The sequence below is a fragment of the Sander lucioperca genome, chromosome 8, assembly GCF_008315115.2.
Source record: "Sander lucioperca isolate FBNREF2018 chromosome 8, SLUC_FBN_1.2, whole genome shotgun sequence".
NCBI classification, from domain to species: domain Eukaryota; kingdom Metazoa; phylum Chordata; class Actinopteri; order Perciformes; family Percidae; genus Sander; species Sander lucioperca.
Genome location: NC_050180.1, coordinates 33,405,864 through 33,429,650, shown reverse-complemented (window position 1 = coordinate 33,429,650; position 23,787 = coordinate 33,405,864). Strand labels below are relative to the sequence as shown.

General features: G+C 39.2%; 1 protein-coding gene and 1 long non-coding RNA gene across 2 annotated transcripts in view; both read left to right on the top strand.

Annotated features, from left to right (window-relative positions):
• Positions 1-23,787, top strand: part of kcnh3 (potassium voltage-gated channel, subfamily H (eag-related), member 3) — a 183,477-nt gene that overhangs the window by 69,079 nt on the left and 90,611 nt on the right. The window lies entirely within an intron of this gene.
• LOC118495603 lies at positions 1,945-23,680 on the top strand. The gene is made up of 3 exons (XR_004898076.1): positions 1,945-2,069; positions 23,100-23,104; positions 23,668-23,680. It is a non-coding gene; the product is annotated as an uncharacterized LOC118495603 (long non-coding RNA).

Sequence of the window (23,787 nt, the reverse complement as noted above, 5' to 3'; positions counted from 1 at the left end):
TCCCGTCGATCTTGGACAAACAATGATGTGCCTTTGATTCTCTGCTTCCAGGCTTTTTTAGGTTTCTGTCTCAGCAAGTGCAGGGTGGATAGTTCGTTGGGATCATAAATTGCCACTGCAGGCTATTTCACCATAGATTGTGTCCAACAAAAACAGACAGAACAACAGCGGCCAAGAAAACCAAACTATATTTATTAGTAATCCAGCCCTGGTGTTGTGGGCAAAGAATGAAGCTGGTTGATTTAAGAGGCTCAAGTTCTTTGTGTCTAGAGTTGAAAATTGTGAGAGGCCGTTTTATTAAAAATCTGTTGTTCTCACACGTACACCACTTTACCCTCCCACAAACTATTATACCCTCTAATATGCTCTGCAGCACCCAATAATGTAATAATTCCCTGAAATTGTAATAAGATTTGCACTTAACCTCATCTTTAAGTAAATAAAACCCAATAATGCAATAACTTGACCAATAATGTAGTAAAATGCCCAGACTGATATTGTAATAAGGGACCGTTCGGTATTTATGGAATGGACCACCGGAGGAAAATAGGGGAGGGTCATGTCTTTTTATTCTTTGTTGAGGGGAGGGTCACCCAACATTTTTATTCATGAAAAGAGCAAAATCGGTGGCTTGTTTGGTGCATATTTATCCATGTAGCTCTCAGTCTCGGCCCCCTAGCAGATGGTCTGACCGAATACGCGGAGTTTGCTGGGGGGGCAGGAGGAGCACTGCCCCCCTGGTGGCTCAAACGGGTAATTGCATTGTTTAAAAAATGAGTGGAATAATTACGTCTGGCATGACCAGATATTTTATAAATATTTTAAATAACACAAAACAACTAAATGGTGGTAGGTAACACATCAGATTTCATATACTGCTTTAGTAAAAAAAATATTACCTGGCTGACGATGGGAGCAGCAGGACGCAAAAAACCGAAACTTACTGTTGCACTAGTCTGGACATCTTGCCGTGCCAACCTTACAATAAAGGTTTCCTAAATGCCATGTATATAAATGTGATGTCAGCTTACTAATTGATTGCAGGTTTTGTGTAGATTTGGACTTTTATACGTTTATTCCACTTTGTTTAAACGGCGAAGTGGAGAGGCCTCGTTCACCTTTTTGGAGCTGGCTGGTGAATGTGACGCTCGTATCGGCCTTGCTGGATACACCGTGACCCTTTACTGATCGCTGTGGATTACTTTTTTTCCGTGTCATTGGATTACGGCAAAATACGGATCTTTTTTCTTAATGTGTCTTAATGTTTTATGGTGAGTTTGGAGAGGCATCTCAACAGACTATAGGTCCAACACTGATTGTTCACCGTTACATTTTAGTTGAATTTAAGCGTCTGTCTATTGCGTTCCAAAACAGCCGTGCCGCGATTGGATTTCATAAGGGCGAATTGTTAAATTGTTACAATGTAATTTAAAATCTGCTTTAAAAATAAACATATGTGTTTTGGAATATAATGTTCAGCTTCGGCAGCTTTACCTATGTGCTAAAATATACAATGATGACGCCTAGTGACAAGTCCATAGCAACCAGTGTTGAATTGTTATATCCCAGTGTCCTTTGCTGAATGGTCTCAATGTTTTATTGTTTTATTTCATATGAATACTAGTTTACTAGAGGAGTAACTTAGTATCTGAAGTAATGCAGTAATGCATGAAGTGTGCATTTAGTTTCCATGCTTATTGTGTTTCCACAACAATGTTAGTAAGTAAATCTACTGAAATGGCCACCACACCATTACAGAGGAGTGGGATGTGTAAGATGAGAATGCAGAGGTTAACTCCTGTACATCATGGCTGTAAAAATCAAATGGCATCTGTACTTCTTTGCTAAGTGCAAACTTGCACGCGAGGGGAGGGTCATGCCTCTTTTTTACGGGATTATTTTTGTGTCTTTAATTCCAAGCAAAACTTTTTTTTTTTTATTTGCCATGGGAATCATGTATTCTTCGTGAGGCCTTACTCAATGGAGCTGTATTAATTATTGTCTTCTCTCTGTAGAGACCTGCAGGACCCGAGCAGAGCTACGATGCTCTCCCAGGTAACGTTAGGTCAGTAACGTAGCTATATGGTCTATTAGGAAAAATTATTATCCAGCTACCTACAAATTGTTGTGGTTGCTATTGGCCTGATAATACACAATACTAATATTGGTTAAGTTGTACAATGTAGAAGCTGTGAATATAATGTATTATATCTAGAGGTCGACACATACAGTACATACGCAGTGTTAGCACTGCTTAACTGGTTCATCTTTATAGTTTTGTGCTCATCTGTACTTTCCTAGTTATGACAAAGACTGGCTATCCTAACTCTAATTACATGTCTTCTGTTGCATTTGCAAGCAGGTCAGCATAAGGTAAACGTTCATAGTAACCATGCTTGCAATGTAGATCACAGATAATATATATGATCAAAACTGCAAACGTGATGGAGAGAGCAAAAGACTGATAATTGAGAAAGAAGCAGAGGGAACTGTAAACAAAAGGACATAATATCAAACAAATATAAGACCAATAGTTTACAACTACACAAATGTTTTGTTTGCAAGTTTAAAGTTTGACCTTTGAGGTGAGTTAGTGTTTTTTTGTTTGATACTTGAGAAGTTTTGCTTGGAATTAAAGACACAAAAATAATCCCATTCTTTTTCATATCATTTTGGAGGGTCATAGCAAAATTATTACTGATGAGGGGAGGGTCAAGTCTTTTTAGGTAAGGGCCACAAAACTCCTCCGATGGCCCCTTAATTAAATAACGAACAGTCCCTAAAATATTTTTTTTTTACATTATCAGCTGGGTCATTGTTTTTTCGAAACTGATGATGTAATAATTTTGACGGATTATGTGAAAAATAGGTTGCAAAACCGCACCGCTGATCAGAGTGATGCCAGTTACGTCTTTTTGTTATTCTTGCTAGGCAACCATTGAATCACTCCTCAGCCAGCCGTTATTACAATGTAAGGTTACGTAGGTTTATTAAATAAAAACGTCTGGAACAAAACATGTCCTGAAGCAAGCAGGTAGATAACTGGCAAAAGGAAAATCCAAAAGCATTCAGGAAACAGAAGATTAGATTAGATTAGATTCAACTTTATTGTCATTGTGCAGAGTACAAGTACAAAGACAACGAAATGCAGTTTGCGTCCAACCAGAAGTGCAAAAAAAGCTGAAAAGTGCAATGTGATATTCAAGTATAGACAGGACAAGAAATGTAGTGCAGTGTAGACAGTGTACAGTTGGTTAACAGAAGGTGATTTAGAGTAATACAAATTAAATATAAATGTGTGCAGTGTATTAGCAGTTACCTTATAAGAGCAGAATAAATATGGCTATGTAATATGAACAATGTATGAACAACATGTACAGATATCTGCAATGTAGCAGCAATAACATTATAATAGTATAATATAATATGGATATATGCAGTGTATTATTATAAGAAATACAGAATAATGGATATTCAGTATGAACCATATAGACAGATATGTACAGCTATGTGTAGTGTGGTAATAGTACCATTGTAGTGCAGAAACAGTAACATTATAAGAGTAGTGAGAATAAGTGTATGTGCAGGATGAATAGTATGAAGAGCAGTAGAATATGGCTATGTATAAGTGTAGTTACACTATGTACAGAAGAGTAGGAATAACCAAAAACACTAGGAATGAAACTTCACAGGGAGAGACACAGGAAAAGACAACGATTGGACATCAGACAAAGAAAGCACAGAGACTAAATACAAAAGGTAATGAAGGAAGTAACGAGGGACAGGTGACAAGAGGGCTGATGAACAGCTGAGACACATCAGGGCAGGGCAGACAGTCACAAAGGCGGGTACAATACAAGATAGGAAGTAAAACAAGACATGACACAGGAGAAACAGACACAAGTAACACAGGAAACAAGCATGAAAACCCACACAAGGATGGAACTAGGAAAACAAAATACAGAACGAACACGGGTAAAACATAACCATGAACAAGTAACAGGGACACACAGGGAATGCATTGACAAAGTAAAACAGGAAAAACCACAAGACAATTTTCCTGTTAAGTTTTTTTCAACTCGAGGTATTCAGGGGTGCTCCTGCAAAAAAACGTGAGGCGCAAAGAGCGGAAAAATATGAGCAACGCTAAAGCAGCAAGCAAAAAGCTTCACTCTCGTTGAAAACAATTACAGAAGGGCTCCAAAAACACGCTCTGTCTAATACAGTAATACCATGATGCTGTCATAATACAGTCAGTGTCATAAGGCGACTGAAATACAACAAGATTTGACACTAATTTCACATTTAAAAATGCAAACTGTATGTAGGATTTGAAATTTACAACAAATGGCAAGTGGTACGTTGTTATCAGGCAAAGTACTAAAATCCCTTAGACTGGGTAAACCCAGCCCGATCTGCCGGCGATTTCATTTCTCCCTGCAGCTCAGGCTGGAAACCTGTACGTTTATCTATCCTGCTTCCGTTACAAATTTGCGGGGACCAATCACAAACTGGCTTATCCACCTGGCGCGCTATTGGCAGGTTTAACACGATGACGATAGAGAAGCGACGGCAAGCGGCTTCTTGTTTACATTCAACATAGCGGTCACTGAAGCGCGGCGACCCGTTGATGCCGCTGTCGCTGCTGTTTTAAAAGATTTCAAAGGCAAGTTTTCTCTGAAAACGGAACAGAAACTTGCCCTGGAACAATTCCTACAAAAGAAGGATGTGTTTGCCTTGCTACCGACTGGCTTTGGTAAAAGCCTAATTTACCAGCAAGTACGTCACCCGGATCATTGGTCTGATTGGTTGAAGGACTATCCAATTGCGTACAGAGTCATTTGAACTATGCCCGTTGATCACTCCTCTTGTGCAGTAGAAAATACAGAGCAGACTCCCCAGACTAATGTTCAATCTTAAAAGATTGAGCTTGGTCTGGTGATAGCCAGACTAAAAATCCCTATCAGTGGGAAATGAAGCCGCCCATACCCGTGCTGATTAAACCAGAGTGGATCTTAGATTGGACACCATCAGAAAAGATGGCTAACGTTGCACAAAACAGTTGATTCAATCTCCATGAAATGTTCTTTTTGAGCTGAGTCCAAAGTGATTCTAATTCTAATAACATTGATTTTAGTACTTTTTTTCCTTATTAGGTTCAGTGCAATTTTTATAACATTTTCAGGCATCATACTTTCTCATACTTACCATCATATTATCCTTCATAGACTGCTTTTCTCTGTCCTCCATTATAGTCACTAAAGAATGATATTCTTTTACACTCATTATGCTCTCTAATCATTGTATATTCTGAAGAGGATAATAGTAGCCTATATGTAAGGCAATTATGGCACAACAGCCATGTAGCTTCATCAAAAAGTGCTATTCAGACAGACATGGCACAGCCCATCAAATTGTGACTGAGACTCCACATTTCTCTATTTCTCTGCTGTCAGAGCTAAAAAACAATTCTTTATACTACTACAGTGTTAAATCAAGTCTGTTTTATTTATATACCTGTAGCCAAAAGCATAAATGTGTCTGCCAATGACATCCTTTATCCTTTATGTGTTGCTTGTTTTATCTGTTTTATTGTCCCCAAACAATCAATATATAGAAGTCAGTTGTAGCTTGCATAGCTGCGTACACACCAACAGTTTATATTTCTGTGTGTGTTTATATGGTAGCTCAGACTGTGGCTGATGCCAGAACTCACCAGGAGCTTAGGTTTCTGCTATTTTCCTTCAATTTTCTCTCCTGATCTTCTTGTCTCTGCACCCTCGCATTTTAGATCCATAAAGCCTCGGGATATGCATACATTTCAGTCCACACTGTCGAGGGTAAATTTGCATGTATTCGTGCCCATTTGCTTCTCTCCGTTGTCTTAAATTGGTCTAAAGTAGTCTCAAATTTGCTTCAGGTTCAGCGTGATGGTGGATATCACAAAGCATGATGTGTGTGAAGATGTGATAGAGAGTATAGCGGCTGTTAAGTAATTATGATTTTATGGCCCAGATGATAATGTGTGTGTTTGGGGGTCAGAGTATGATTGTGCATATAAAAGGTTTGTGAGGTTATTGTAACAGAGAAAGTAAGATTTATGGTCTAAACAGTCATTTAATTTAAGGTAGTTACACCCTGGGTAATGTTGGGCGTTTAGCCTATGTTTTGGCTGGACTGGAGCTTGACCTTCGCCACCACTCAGCGTCTGTAGCCAGGTTACTATGGCGACTGCAGAACGCAGCCCTTGGCGGAGGGTTAATGATCAACTTCCTTTTACAGCTCGACTACTTCCTAATGAGCCATTAACACGGCGATTGGGTCAGGGCCAAGGTATGCAAAGAGGAAACTGGAAGTGGAAAGCCAAGTGTCTGCGGCGCGTCTTGTTTTTCTCATACTCTTATTGCCATGTCTTTGAGCTTGCATGTGACACACACACACACACACACACACACACACACACACACACACACACACACACACACACACACATACAGACCCGGGCACTCACAGATACACACAGTAAACACACAGTCAGTAATAGCCAGTGTATCAGGCCTCTGAGGAAAGAGAGCTTGATTATTAGTTCTATTCTGAGATTCATGATTAAAGAAGTTTGGCAAGACGTGTGTGTGTGTGTGTGTGTGTGTGTGTGTGTGTGTGTGTGCTCTCCCTTCTTAAGGTTTCTCTTTAATCAGATCTGGAGCATTTCTCCATGTTGCTGGCGGCCTTGTGAGGTGAATTGGAATCTCTATTTGCTGCGAGATTTCAGTACCAGACTGAACTCAATAATAGTATTTGGTAATATGACTTTGGTAGTATTCCCACTACACCGCTGGTCTCTTTCTACTAATTGTCACTCATCTCTGTTTCCTCACCATAGAGAGCAAGAGAGGCAGAGAAACCCAGAAAGAGAGGGTATGGGATACTGTAGGCCCCCACCAATTTTTAGTTGAGCTAAAACATTACTACCAACTAAAGCTGTCACTTTTGATTCAAGCTACTTTACAAATGTTGGAAAAAAGTGAAATATTGAATCTGTAATGATTTATCTGAATTGAAATTATAGACGGTGTACACTATGCAGTAAGTGTGGCAGACCTTGTCTCGCGCTCCAGCAAGGGGCAGTTGTTGACCGATTGCACGGCCTTGTATCCTTGGTAAATTAGGTTATTGTGGTTCTTTGTGTAGACGCAAAAAAACATTTTGTGCATATGAACTCTTTATTAGGTACACTTTTCTAGTATCAGGTTGGACCTCCTTTTGTCTTCAGAACTGCTTTCATTCTTTGTGGTGTAGATTCAACAAGGTGCTGGAAACGATCCTCTGATTGTGGTCCATATTGACATGATAGCATCACACAGTTGCTACAGATTTGTCGCCTGCGCATCAATGATGCGAATCTCTCGTTTCAACATTGGATAGAGATCTGGTCTATATCGACAACATATCGTTTCTGGGATTTTTCAGGTGCCACCAAAAAATCCGCCAGATGTTCCTAATTTTATGCCTTATGTCTGTCACCTTCCTCTTTCTTTGTGTTGTGTTGACAGCTAACGTTAACCGTTAGATGATTCAATCTGAATGTATTATCAGTAACGTTATCCCAGGGTCATCAAACTATCTTTTGTTGTCCCATGTTCATTAAAGCTATTTTAAAGACAAGTATGTCTAAGCATGTTAAATGAATAAAGTCCACGTACCTGTTACAGTTTGGACTGTAGCAGCAATTAGGGTGCACGATTCAGAAAATGTCATGATTCGATTCAATCTCAATTTTTAGGCTCAAGATTCGATTCAAAATCGATTTTTGATTCAGAAACATTTCTCTATTCAAAAAACGATTCACAGTATGTAAATGTAGTTACTTTTCCCATGTGATTGCAGTAGACATACAATTTAAAAGAAAAGAAACACAACAAATTAAATGTAGTTTGATATTACTTTATACTGTATGTCTTCGTACAAAAACTTCTGCTGCACTCATTCTTCTTTTGATTATGACAAGAGTGCCCAGGCGTCAGTGTGACGCAGTGCCATCTATGGTAATGGAGAGCTAAACTAATTTCAGGACAATAGTATACACGCCATTACAAAATGGAAAAAAATAACTAAATATATGAATCAATTTTTGGAATTCTATGAATCGATTTTGAATTGGTAGAGCTTGAATCGCGATACGAATGTGAATCAATTTTTTTGCACACCCTTAGCAGCGATGTTAGTGGTATTAACACCAGCTACGTCTGTCTATTCGGCAGTATATAAAACTTAAGATCAGGATTTTTGAACTCATTAGAGGCACAGAACGCCACACAGCAGCTTTTGAACATTGAACCAAGCAAAAAAACAAGCGTAAATATGACAAAGATTAAAGATTAACCGCTAACAAGGTCTACTACACTCATTAATTTGAATGGTTTGTTTCCCCCTATGGCATAAACGGAAATTTAGTGGGCGTTCCCAGTAATGCCGACCAAGTCTACGTCTACATGCCTAAATGCATTGAATTGCCGCCACGTGATGGGCTGATTAGATATTCGCGTAACGAGCAGTTCAACAGCTGCACTGCTTTCTGTGGGTTTAAACTGTTGCATGTAAACCATCTGATGACATTTTCCATTTGTAAAGTAAAAACGTGGTTACTACTAGAAGGGCTGGGCAATAATTTAATATGATAATTTATCGTCTTTCAATGGAATCCTATCGTGATGAAATCATAAATCGAGATATCGTGATATACAATTACGTTGTCTAAATTGATACTAACAAGCACATACTAACTCAATTTTCTATATCATTTGAAGAATTGCAGATTTGTTTTATCACACTATTTTTGTACATGCATCTAAACATAGTCAGTATAAAGCTGGGAAATTATGTTTATTTTTTTTCTAAAATTTCACTTGAAACTGTTTTAGATTATTTATCTAAAATCTCATTGTAAAAAATATTTTGTGAAAGCACCAATTGTCAACCACCGCAATATCGATATCGATGTATTTGGTCAAGAATATAGTGATATCTGATTTTCTCCATATCGCCCAGCCCTAACTACTAGTTAGTTTGCATGCACATAATATTCCGTTTTTTTGCCCTTATCCCGAAAAAGACGATATTCCGACGATACTCTTTACAATGCTAATGAAAGTGACTATTGCACTAATATTCCCATTTACATGTAGCCGTGCCAAATACTATTTTTTTTTAAGTTTACCAGTGGTGGCAAACTTGTTGGATTGGCAAACACAATGGCCCATCTTTCATTCCTTCTACCAGCTTTTTGAAAAGGTCGGCGTAGTGATATGTGCGCATATCCAAAAACCTGTTGATATCCAAGTCTTTGATAATGTTTAAAAGTAGCTGTGTTTCTCCTTCTTATCGGGTCTGCAGCCCTGCAAACTGTTGGCAGTTTTAAATATTCATTTATCGGCCATTATAAATGCCGATACCGATAGTTTGGAAAATGCCCAATATCGGCCGATAATATTGCCCCGACGATATATCGGTCTTGCTGTACGCTGTATACATGTCCAAAGAATGCCTCTAAAACCCGAATAATACCAGATTATCTCAGGTCTTAATCAGAAACTGCTATATTCGGAAAAAGGCTTTATACGGAATATCCAGAATATGCTGTTTACATGACCTGAATCAAATTCAGAATATTGTCATATGCGGAATAATAGTGGAATATTGGTGTGCATGTAAAAGTACTCATTGTCTCTTCCTTTACATCAATCAATGTGACTAGTAGTGCAAAACCGTGTGAACCAGTATTTAGCTTTTAGCCCAGTACATTTCATCAAGCAGCATTTAAAGTTAAAAACTTTCAAACTGCATTGCACAACCGTTAATCATCCTCATGCATTAACTGTCAGACATTTAAATGAACGCATGAATAGAGAAGGGCACAGTGACCTCGGCACGCTTGCTTTCTAAGTCCACCTTAGCGATGTAAACATGAAGTGTACCTAATAATCCTCAGCTAAACAACATCATTGTGAGGATCAGAACTGTATCATGAGCCTGGCTTCATTAGTTGTGTGGTTGTATAGGAGAAAAAAATCATGAATGCAGGCAGCTTTGTGAGGTGCTCATCGGCTCTGGAAAAGATGAGAGGGAGTTTAACACAAAAGCAGATTGACTTTGTGCTCCAATATATAATTACCAACGTGTTCCTCTGGCCACAGCTGTTAGTTTATAGTCCACAAGCAACAGACATATCTGGAGACGCTAGAGATGGTCCGATACCATTTTTTGCTTATCGATTCGGATACCAAGTACCGATGCGATACCAGCGTGTTAAAAAAACACATACATTTTATTATGTTTTAGCAGCAGTATACTACTATCCCCGTATAGGGATGTGGTATGATTTTTTTTTTTTTTTTTTTTTTTTTTTATTATTTCAGGACAATGCACATTTGATGAACATATACAGAAGTACACGTAAAAAGTGCCAGATTATAGCCCAAAGGCTAATTTCCATCTGTAGTCCATTACAATAAAAAGAACAATAAATACACAGCAGCAACATTTGCTATATCAGACTAAGTAAAGCAGGACGAAAGAGAAGAAAAACAGGATAACACATTAGTAAATGTTAAAACAGAAAGAAAACTAAACAATTCATTAGTAAGTTTTAAAACGGAGACACGATTCATCAATACGCTCTACTGGGCTGATACAGTACAGCATGCAGTCAGAGGTGGATGCACAATTGGTTAGCTCTGAGCCACACCTTTACCTGGCTCTTAAAGGTGGCCAGAGTGGGACATTCCCTTATAGTTCGGGGTAGTGTGTTCCATAATGCACTACCTTTAATAGATAGTGCATTATGGCTAAAAGAGGTTTTTTTTAAAAGGAACCTCACAGTCCCTGTTTACAACAGCTCTGGTGATCCGAGTCTGTCTGAATTTAATAAACTCTTGAAGTGGTGGTGGCGCCAAGCCATGTAGTACTTTATAAATTAAACATATTGAGGAAAATTTACAGAAATTATCAAAACTTAATAAGTTGTATTTTTCTAAGATCTTGCAATGATGATAAGAAAAAGGTTTTTTATCTAGAGTTTTGAGTGCCTTTTTATACAAAAGCTCAATTGGTTTTAGGATAGTAGAACCCGTCATAGACCAGCTGGTGATGCAATAGTTCATGTGTGAAAATATCATCGAGTGAAGGAACATCAGAGCAGCTGCATCTGACAGAAATCCTCTAATTTGCTTAAAATTAAAAAGATTGAATTTAATTCTTTTGGATATCATTTTATTTATTATAATTATAATTATTATATTTATTATATTTATTATTTTTGCTTCTGTAAAAATTACAGCATCGTCGGCGTAAAGCTGGACATCAACATGTAAACAGTATTTAGGTAAATAATTAATATATAATGAAAATAAAATGGGCCCCAGTATGGACCCTTGAGGGACTCCTACTGGACAACCCATATAAGCAGAACTAACCCCGCCCACCACAGTACATTGCTCTCTATGAGACAGGTACGAATGAAACCAATTAATAGCTTGAACCGAAAAATCTAAATGGGACAATTCTTATTTATTTATATAAATTTCTATCATTGTTGTAAAACTCTTTGTGAAACATGAAAAGACACAAACAATGAACGCCTTGGGAACTTTCTTTAATTATCCAGTGAGTCATAACTGAAAAAGAACAAAAATAACTACTTAAAGTACAGGCTTTACGGGCTTAATTAAGGCTGGGCAATATATCAATATAAATCGATAACGTATATAAAACTAGATATCGTCTTAGATTTTGGATCGTGATATGACATAAGAGTTGTCTTTTCCTGGTAAAGTCATGTCATTTTCTGAACTTTCCAGACTGTTCTAGCTGTTCTGATATTTGCCTTTACCCATTTAGTCATTATATCCACATTACTGATGATTATTTATCACAAATCTCATTGTGTAAATATTTGGTGAAAGCACCAATAGTCAACCCTACAATATCATTGCAATATTGATATCGAGGTATTTGCTAAAAAATATCCCGATATTTGATTTTCTTTCTCCATATCGCCCAGCACCATGACTAAATTACATGGTATTGAATCGGTGCATAAATTACAGTACTTTCCGATACCGTTACCAGTAGTTTAGGCAGTGACGGAGGGTTTTCCAATACTGGCATCTGTATCAGAACATCTCTAGTAGAAACTACAAGACCTGTGACAAATGACCCCTAATCTCGGCACAGTTTCTCTATGCATGACATTTACATTTACAACCTTGTGTGCTCCGTTCTGTCTGATTTTTTTTTTTTTTTTAAGTCACAATTAATGTCATCCTGATTTCTTCCTTATCATTTAAACGGCCAAGACAATCGCTTGCTTTAATGAACTGTAGGAGAATGGCACAAAATGGTAATTGCACAGGCAATTAAATCTTCCACATTAGACTTGTCCTCTGCTGCTAATGAGTGTGTCAATTAACTCCACATTGTGCACACAGTAAACAGAGCTTCACATATCAAATTACAGGTGGACATCATTAGTGTAGTCCATTGTCTATGTGTATTCCCATATACTAAGTAAGTGAAATTCATGAGCAATCCTTATAATAGTTATAATCCTTTAAGATTTGACAACCCTTGTTACCGTGGCAACAGCAAATGGGGTTTAATACTACAAAAAACCAAACGAATTGAGCAGCTGCTTTGGCAGACATGCAACAGAAGAGCAACTGGTGCTGAAACAATTCATCAACTAGTTGATCCACAGAAAATGAATTGCCTACAATTTTGATAATCGATTAACGGTTTAGGTTACTTCTTTTTGCAAAATGCCAAATATCTGCTGTTCTCCACTCCTGAAATGTGTGGCTTTGCAGCATTTCTTTGTTTCATATAATTATAAATTGGGTTTTGGACAGTTGGTTGGATAAAGCAAGCAATTTAAAGATGACTCCTTGGGTTCTGGGAACTGGTGACATTTTTCACCGTTTTCTTCCAGTTTATTAAAGATAATAATGGGATAGTGTTAGTAGTGTTATAGGATAGGCATACTGTTAATGGGATTAATTGATAAATAAAGCGATCATTAGTTACACCCCTATACTCACATAGTTTGGATAAAGAAGTCATTCAATAATTATGGCTATTGCTGAATTAGTGCCAAGCACTAATAGTAATCAAAAACTAGGTTTGATTTCATGAAAATGAGGATACAGATTACAACTTAAACATCTTATTCTATAGTAACAAAGTTATTGAAGAAATGAATTTTAAACTCCCTGGAATCTTTACGGTGAGTCAGTTAGATAAGCCCATTTTGGCTTTTTTTTCTGGATGCAATAGCATGTGGCTGCACCAACTTATTACATTTACTTTCATCCACAAAGACACTGTGACAATAAATACACTAAACACTGAAATGAAAGAATGGTTAAAGAGCAGAGTTAAGTGCAGAAATAGTCTGATTCTCTGGAAAAAGACGATCTCTATTTATTTATTTATTTATTTTACCAGCCTGTTATTGATTCACATTAACTCTTAAAAGGAGAAGCGCTTCATCACAGGTCACTGCCAGGCTGCATTTATGCTCTAAGAGTTGTACGTTGGATTAAGTGGAAATTTAGTTTTCTAGGACCGCTGATGTCAGCAATTGTTTGAGTTTTATCTATATAAAAAGATCATGAACCCACAGAACGTATGTCAGCGGCTGTACTGTGCCAGTAGAAGAATAGGATGTGTCTGTGTGTGTGTGTGTGTGTGTGTGTGTGTGTGTGTGTGTGTGTGTGTGTGTGTGTGTGTGTGTGTGTGTGTGTGAGGGAGAGAGAGAGAGATAGAACATGTGAGGGAGTCGGAAACACTGTGTTCTTCTCATCAAAGCCCCACCCTCCCGACTGTCTCCACGGAAACGCAACACAATTGGTACCTGTCGCCTGGCAACATTGCCCGGTATCTTTGGGACACAGGGCTGCTGGCAGAGAATAGACACACACACACACACACACACACACACACACACACACACACACACACACACACACACACACACACACAGACAGACACATACACACACACACAGACAGACATATACACACACACACACACACACACACACACACACACACACACACACACACACACACACACAGACAGACATATATACACACACACAAACACACACACACAAACACACACACACACACACACACACACACACACACACACACACACACACACACACATACACACACACACACACACAGACACACAGAGACAGACATACATACACATACATACATACACATACACACACACACACACACACACACACAAGACAGACACAGAGACACATACACACACAGACACACACACACACACACACACACACACACACACACATACACACATACACACACAGACGCACACTCAGACACATAGACACACAGACACACACACACACACACACACACATACACACACACAGACACAGACACACACGCACACACAGAGACACAGACAGACACACACACACACACACACACACACACACAGTTTGTCGTTCACAGAGATGGTTTGTTTCACATTCAGCCTTTTCAGCTGCAGAGCCCTCCGACGTTCAGTACTCTTGAAGAACACACACAGCGGAAGTTTCAATGTGTGTTTAGGCTAATGTATTTTTTATCAGTGGCATCAAACATATCTGTGTTGACATACTTTATTGATTAGATAAAGGCCTATTTCACTTGTGGTTAGGACTGGAACACTGTGCTTTATGGAGCTTGAAAATCAACTTTTCAACTTTAATCTGATCAGATACGACTCCCAAGAGGTACAAATGTTTGTCTGCATTCATTACATGCCACAAAGGTGCAAATAAATGTCATCAATAAACACTGCAAACTGAACTCTTAGCCATTGCTTGAAAATGTTACCAAGCCTTTATTATTTTAAAAATTTGTCTGTGTGATGCTCCTTAAACATAAAGAAACGTTTTGTGTGATGATTTGTGCGACAACTGAGGTGTTTTTAAAAATGTTAAGATAAGTCATTTTAACATTTTTATTCAGTGGTTGTTGTTTTTTTTTGTAAAATGTAGCTTTATTTATTACATTTAAGTGCTTCTATATTTTACACACTGTAATAATAATGATAATAATGACAGAAACAAAGAATTATGGAAGTTAAGAATGGTGAAACTTCAAAACATGGCTTTTGCAGATTAAAATAAGGAGATAGGACTGTGGTTTTGCTGAGAATATCAATTAGAGGTTAGTTCATTTTTAGCTTTCACATGTTACATTCAAACCCATTTTGACACATTGTATTTGGAGGAAATTCTAAATAAACCTTTATTTTCTTCTAGAGAACGTTCCATGAAATGAAAACATGCAAACCATAAGAGGGACTTGAATCCCTCACCCCCAGGCTTCTCTTGGCACATCAGCCACAGATGAGGATTTCCAGTTTTAATGTTATCATTTAGCAGAAAGTGGCTGCTAATGCTGCAGTAATTAGGCCCTACGGGTTAGTCTCCTTGGTGAATGGACAATTATTCTTGAAAGTCACAGTTACAGAAAGAGCAAATGTCCCTGCGAAAGCAACTTTTGTCTAGGTTCATGTCATAATCAGTTATATTAACTCAGAACATTTCACATCAGAAAATCTAATTAGGAAAGTGAATTAACCTTTATAGGTTTCAGTAACTGTGCTGTGTCTTGATTCGGATACTTTCGCAAGTACACTTACATGCAGTACACTATGTACTTACTTGTGTAGTGCGTACATATCGACAGGGTAGTGTTCTTTTTCTTTTTAATGGCTAAATTGCAGACAGACTTTACCGCCACCAATTGTCGCCCGCCAAAATATATACCGGCTTGTTTTCTCACTATCTGACAACAGTGTGTGTATATAATATATATATATATCAGGTTCATGTTCCTTTATTTGTACTCGTAGGAAAATTTGTTGTTTAGAAACTACGCACTATAGCTTTAAACCAATTTTATAATTCTTAAATTACTGAAAAAGGTAAGCAACTAGACCAACAGTAGCAGGTGACAAAATCACAGATGTTTGATGACCCTAATCCATGGAAATATACTGAACAAAATAATAAATGCAATACTTTTGTTTTTGCTGCCATTTTTCATGAGCTGAACTCAAAGATCTAAGACTTTTTCTATGTACGCAAAAGGCTTATTTCTCTCAAATATTGTTGGTACGAAAACTAGTAAGTGTAAAAAAATAAATAAAAAAAAGAAGTTGCTGGATATTGGCAGGACCTGGAACACGCGGTCGTATACGCCGATGCAGAGCATCCCAAACATGCTCAGTGGGTGACATGTCCGGTGAGTATGCTGGCCATGCAAGAACTGGGATGTTTTCAGCTTCCAGGAATTGTGTACAGATCCTTGCAACATGGGGCCGTGCATTATCATGCTGCAACATGAGCTGATGGTCGTGGATGAATGGCACAACAATGGGCCTCAGGATCTCGTCACGGTATCTCTGTGCATTCAAAATGCCATCAATAAAATGCACCTGTGTTTGTTGTCCATAACATATGCCTGCCCATACCATAACCCCACCGCCACCATGGGCCACAACGTTGACATCAGCAAACCTCTCACCCACACGACGCCATACACGCTGTCTGCCATCTCCCTGTACAGTGTAAACCGGGATTCAACCGTGAAGAGAACACCTCTCCAAAGTGCCAGACGCCATCGAATGTGAGCATTTGCCCACTCAAGTCGGTTACGACGAAGAACTGCAGTCAGGACGATGAGGACGACGAGCATGCAGATGAGCTTCCCTGAGACGGTTTCTGACAGTTTGTGCAGAAATTCTTTGGTTATGCAAACCGATTGTTGCAGCAGCTGTCCGGGTAGCTGGTCGCAGATGATCTTGGAGGTGAAGATGCTGGATATTGAGGTCCTGGGCTGGTGTGGTTACACGTGGTCTGCGATTGTGAGGCCGGTTGGATGTACTGCCAAATTCTCTGAAACGCCTTTGGAGATGGCTTATGGTAAAGAAATGAACATTCAATTCACAGGCAACAGCTCTGGTGGACATTCCTGCACACCTGTGAGGTGGATGGATTATCTCTGCAAAGGAGAAGTGCTCACTAACACAGATTTAGACAGATTTGTGAACAACATTTGAGAGAAATAAGCCTTTTGTGTACATAGAAAAAGTCTTAGATCTTTCAGTTCAGCTCATGGAAAATAGAGGCAAAAACAAAAGTGTTGCGTTTATAATTTTGTAGTATGCAATTCCCATACTATTGGTTTCATACCAAGATTTCCGACATACAAAAAAATCACACATACAGTTTTAGCCTACTAAGTGGCGTGTTAGTATGGAATTTTGGACGCAACCAAGTTTGAAAATACGCTAGTGGTCCCGTAGCCTCGGCGTCGTAGCAAAAATGTCGACTGGGCGAGAAGTAGTGTCCAGCGTTACACACCATTTTAATTGCAGCATCCGGGTACTTCTAGTACACTACATTTTGCTATACTGAACGCACTATATGTACTCAAAAAATGTGTAAGTACAGAAGTGCTTGACTTGACACACAGATAATAGGCTCGATAATAGATGAGCCAGGTCTGCGCAGAATTGATCGCCGCCCAATGCATGCCGGTTAGATTTGTGTCCGACTTGATCCCGACTCGCTCTGACGCCATGCACACGTGGGCAACAATAACCTCACGAGACCAAGGCGGCCGCAGGTTTGAGATGCAGGCAGCGCAGTTGCTTTTCACCAACTGCAAGACCCAGGGGGACCCAGGGCATGCTGGGAAATGCCTGGCTCTCAGCTGATCTAACAGCTGATTGGTTCAGAATCGACTCAACATGATGACGTTTTATACAAACTTTTTATTGTTTTTGAATCTGAGGGATTTTAACTGCTATTTGTCTGATTTAAAGGCTTATTCTGTACAAACCACATGTTGTGTGGCTGATAGTTACGTTTAGAAGTCAGAGAGACTAAATCTGTTCAGATTACAGATCCTCTACAGTCTGTTGGTTATTAACATCAGCAACAGATCACATGTAGAGCATTTTGACAGCTACTCTGTCATAATAAAAACAACTGGAGACTGTGTAGGAGCTGATATATGGGTCTGATAACATTTTATTAAATCGGAGTCGGACCAGGATGAGAGTGTTCCTGTGACTTCCTGTTCATCCTGAAGGCTGCTGGAAACTTTCCAACTTTACCACAGCTTTATGTCACTGCCACCTGTTCTCGTCCACTTTACAGGCGAGGCGCAGTTCATCTCGAACAAGCCTATTGTTTTTAAGCAGCCTGAAAAGCCTCTCTCATGATGTCAGCACACACACACACACACACACACACACACACACACACACAGACACATACACATACACACACACACACACACACACACACACACACACACACACACACACACACACACACTCTGCCTTCTGCTAGACGGAGACGGTTATGACAGCGACATATTTAGTTTTCTATTTTTGCCCCATGACACACACACTGGAAGAGGAGGATGATGGGAAGCAGGATGATTGGACAATCCTCGTGTAGGCGCTTGTTTGTCACACACACACACACACACACACACACACACACACACACACACACACACACACACACACACACAGACACACCTTCGCTGACGGCCAATATTAAAGGGTAACTACTGTTTTTTTTCAACCTGCCGTCGGCAGCAGCAAAACAAGCTACAATGTAAGTTAATAATTTTCCAGCTTGTATTTACCTTCACAAAAGTGCCTGTTTTTCCAATGACAGGCTCAGATTAATATTCTAAGTGTCTGACAACATTATGGAAAGGATTTCTAAGGAGGTCGACCTTTCTGTTAAAGAGTAAGATCCTTTTTTAAAACATAAAAACATCCGCAAAATTGCGTTTGCTAAACCCACCAGACTAAAATAAATAAACAGTAATTTAAGCATTGTAAAATACACTTCATTCAAAGTCGACAGAAACAAAATAAAACTATGAAAAGCAGTTTTGGGTCGTCTTTCCACTTTTCCAACCATCACAACTCTAGTTTTGGTTGAAATAAACACATAGTTTACTGATTTACATATGAAAATATGTTGGCTCTATACATGCTAAAAGTATTGTTTTTTTTAAATGTCTGTGAGTTTGGTGGGTTTAGAGCTAGCGACTTCAGAGCTGTTTCGGGTTAAACAGAAAGATGAACAGAAAGAGGTTTTAAAGGTCTATCTCTGTAAGGCAAGCTTTATTTGTATAGCACATTTCAGCAACAGGGCAATTCAAAGTGCTTTACATGAAAACAGATTAAAAAAATTAAAAACAGATAAAATACGAGAATAAAAGTTACAGTGCAGTATAAAAAATTAAACATTAAAGAGCAGTTAAAACAGTTAAATATATAAAAGCAGATAAAATAGGAATTTCTCTTTATATGCTTATATAGATTGTCATACAGTGTCAACAATGCAACTTCAGTATAAGAAATGAACAGTTATTTAAAGAAAGGCAACATCAAAAAGATTGGTCTTCAGCCTTGATTTAAAAGAACTGAGAGTTGCAGCAGACCTGCAGTTTTCTGGGAGTTTGTTCCAAATATGTGGAGCATAAAAACTAAATGCTGCTTCCCCCTGTTTAGTTCTGACTCTGGGGACAGAAAGCAGACCTGTCCCAGACGACCTGAGAGGTCTGGGTGGGTCATAGTGTAGCAGCAGATCAGAAATGTATTTTGGCCCTAAACCGTTTAGTGATTTATACATTTATAAATGGGATTCTTTCCATAATGTCAGACACTTAGAATAATAATCTAAGCCTTTCAGTGCCAAAAACAGTACTTTTAGTGGACCAAACTGACGCTGAACATTTGCCCCATAGGGTTACATTGCAGCCAGGTCTGTGGCTGCAGGTTACAGCGTTCACACTTAATACTGGACCAATTTCAAAGATTGTTGTTCCTATCAGTCACTTACACACAAAAACATAGGAAAATAGGGTCCAGGTTGAAAAAAACGGTAGTTACCCTTTAAGAAGTGATATGTGAGCTTTAGGTAGGCTTCAGCATGAGATCAAAGAGTTCAGCTGGGTGTCAGCCATTGCATCGGTCCCTGGAGACGCAACACTATCACCCACAAATCCTCCCATATCCACTCACTTACACACCACCAGATGCAAAGGGTTGATGTGTGGACCCCTATCACATGGCTGAGTGAACCTGCAGTAGAGCAGATGATGGGTTGAATTGCAGTTACTTTGAGGTTACTTTGGTCCCTAATAAAAGCCCTAATAAGCATTGAGAAGGGTGGAATTATCCGCACTATAATGGCTTAATGGTAAATTCAGTATTTGCCTTTCCACAGCAGTTATATCATACTCACAAACCTGCTGTTTTCACTCCCTGATTAATTCATATCACGTCTACTTCGGTGGGGTTTTTATCAGTGTAAACATGACACATTCAGATCTTTCACACTAATAGTCTATCAGGAACCAGAGGCGGATTTAGTCATTTTGGGGCCCAAGGCATACACAGACATGGGGCCCTCTACATCTCTTGTTTCCCCCCTTTTGTCAATCCTTATTTTTCTAAGAAAGTCCTACTTGTAACTTCTCTTCAGCAGTCTTCACACAGCAATGATGTCTAGACTTCGGGGGTCCGTTTCAGGTAGAAGGTTTAACAAACTCTGAGTCTAACCCTGATGTCTGATTTGATTTACCCTGAGATGGGAAGAGTTTTCGGTTCCAGAACAGCTGATATGAGTTGGTTCAATCAACTCAGAGTAGGTTCACGCGCGTGCACCACCACAATAAAAAGGCAGCATGAATGGAGCCACAATTCTACGATTCACCATGGTAACAACCACAAACAAACGGGTCGGCGGAAATACTCATGCGCACAAACAGCGAGTTTGAACATGTATTTCGTTAAAAAAGCAAGACGGCGGCAGCTGCTGCAAAAGAGAGAGAATTGGTGTGGGAGAAAATTGCTGCTCGAGTCAATGCGTAAGCATTAAAAGTGTATTAATTTCATATTTAATCACAGTTAACTTATAATATTAGCCTACTAGTGAAAACTGGAATTGTATTACACCTATAATTTCATTTGGGTGCAATCCTACTGGCGAAAAAGTAAACTACTAGGCCTACTATATCCCATTCTGAGGCTGCAGCACCATGGTCATTAACAGAACTATAATTTATAATCATTTATTTCTTTTTTATGTCTCTCACTGGTTTGTGTCCAGGGAACAATACAAAAAACTTTTAAAAAACGTTTCAGAGCGGGTCACACTTTTCTGACTAGTGGCTTTACTATTAGCCTACAGTATGATCTGATCACCAATAAAGAAAACTGACGTTTGCAAAAAACGTAATGCGACACAAAGAATCTGCTGGGATGTTAAAGCATGTCCACGATGGTGGATGTTAGTGATATGAGGACGGATAAGGTATCTACATATCTGATGGACTGTGAAAAAAAAATACCTCTCAAAACGGTTATGTGGAAATGAAAATACATTTAGTCGGGACTCAATATCATCTCCCGACGTAAACTCTCTGTGAAGTAATACAGCTTTTTCATCAACGGGATCGTCGACAAAAGGACATGACATGTTTGAGAAATCTGCCTAACAATAAGTTTTATTTATTAAGTTTTTATTCATGCAGATAACAAACTGCATTAAAATGCACCTGATACAGACTGAATGAATGAATGAGGAAATGAGAGAGAAGAAACCTTGAGTTTCTCTCAGTCACAGATGTGTGTGTGTGTGTGTGTGTGTGTGTGTGTGTGTGTGTGTGTGTGTGTGTGTGTGTGTGTGTGTGTGTGAGAGTGTCTGTGTGTGAGTGAGTGTGTCTGTCTTTGAGTGAGTGAGTGAGTGAGTGAGTGAGTGAGTGAGTGAGTGAGTGTCTGTGTGTGAGTGTCTGTGTGAGAGTGTCTGTGTGAGTGAGTGAGTGAGTGAGTGTTTATGTGTGAGTGAGTGTCTGTGTGTGAGTGAGTGAGTGTATCTGTGTGAGAGTGTCTGTGTGTGAGTGAGTGTGTGAGTGTCTGTGTGTGTGAGTGAGTGTGTCTGTGTGAGTGTGTCTGTGTGAGAGTGTCTGTGTGAGTGAGTGAGTGAGTGTTTATGTGTGAGTGAGTGTCTGTGTGTGAGTGAGTGAGTGTATCTGTGTGAGAGTGTCTGTGTGTGAGTGAGTGCGTGAGTGTCTGTGTGTGTGTGTGAGTGAGTGAGTGAGTGAGTGAGTGTTTATGTGTGAGTGAGTGTCTGTGTGTGAGTGAGTGAGTGAGTGAGTGTATCTGTGTGAGAGTGTCTGTGTGTGAGTGAGTGCGTGAGTGTCTGTGTGTGTGTGTGTGTGAGTGTCTGTATTGTCATGTCTAAAGCGCTATAATCTGACCTTGCGAGCTTTGGCCTCAGCAAATCTTGCTATCACTGATTCCATATCCATAACGTTAGCAGCAATATCACTTGAGCAGCCTCGGCTGGCACTGTCGGCAGCAACAGGTAGCTCCTCCTCGCTAGCAGCAGTGCTAACGGTCGTGATGGTGGTTGTAGCATGGGTTGTAGTTTTGTTGTCATTGTCAGCGGCGGGCATCACAAAAAACTTTGTTAACTTCGGCAATTTTTTTAAAAACGTTTTGCTTTCCTCCCGCTTCCTCCTTTTTTCAGCACCACTTGGGTAGTTTCGCTTCATTGTAGCTCTACTCTGTACACTGTCTGTTACTCTACACACGCACCCTGTCTGTCTGTCACTTTTTTTTCTCCGTATTTTGGCGCATTACAGCCTTGTCACTTTTCGCAGATGCGCAGTAAGTGAGATAATGGAATAGTCCAATCATGTAGTGAGGTGGGGGGGCCCCCTACGGTCTGCAAAACTAATGATTTGATGCCATTTTTCACAAATGGAGTTTTAGAAATATATAATTTGCGAAAAGTAAAAAAAAAAAAAAAACCTTAAGCATAAGTTAATGGGGCATTTTGGGGGCCCCTAGGTAGCTCGGGGCCCAAGGCAATTGCCGACCTTTGCCTAATGGTAAAGTCCGCCTCTGTCAGGAACAAAAGAAGGACTGTGTCCTTGTAGCTGCTGGAATACTTTTGTAATGTGAAGCATCTGTGCACAAATGCATATATTTACTTAAGATATTGACTTTATTTCCAAGACTTGACATTGTTCAAAGGCTAAAAAGAAGATCTTGATACTAGAATGTCAGTGATGCGTTTGGAGAAATGGTAACAGTTCTTAACAGAGTTAAGAGTGTGTACTTTAATGATTGTGGACTGCGCTCGTGTCGGAGAGGATTGTGTGTGTAAAATGATCCATCTAGATCATGTTTATTAAACATCAACGCTATGAATATAGCTTCGAACTATTCGGTAGCCCTAGTGTTTTATGTTTAATGGCATTCACTGACAATAAAAAGAGAATAACGCTAACATTTATAACTTTTTAAAAACATTTTTTTACAAAATTATAATTCCCTGCTTTTATGCTGAAAACCAGATGCATATTCCAGAAGTCTTGATAAACAAAAGTGTTAACTTTCACCACTCAACTGATAAATTCACCACTAGATCAATTCTAAAAATGGCTCGGTTTCTTTTTTGTGGCATTTGTTGTTGATAGGACAGCTTAGACTTGAAAGGGGAGAGAGAAGGGGAAATGACATGCAGCAAAGGGCCGCAGGCCGATTCTTCTTCAGTGTTGGGGCTTTCTTGAATTGAGGTGTGGTAGAGTGAGAGTAGTACTGTCTGACACCGTGATGGTTGTAGAAGAGAGACGACAGCAACAGAAACTA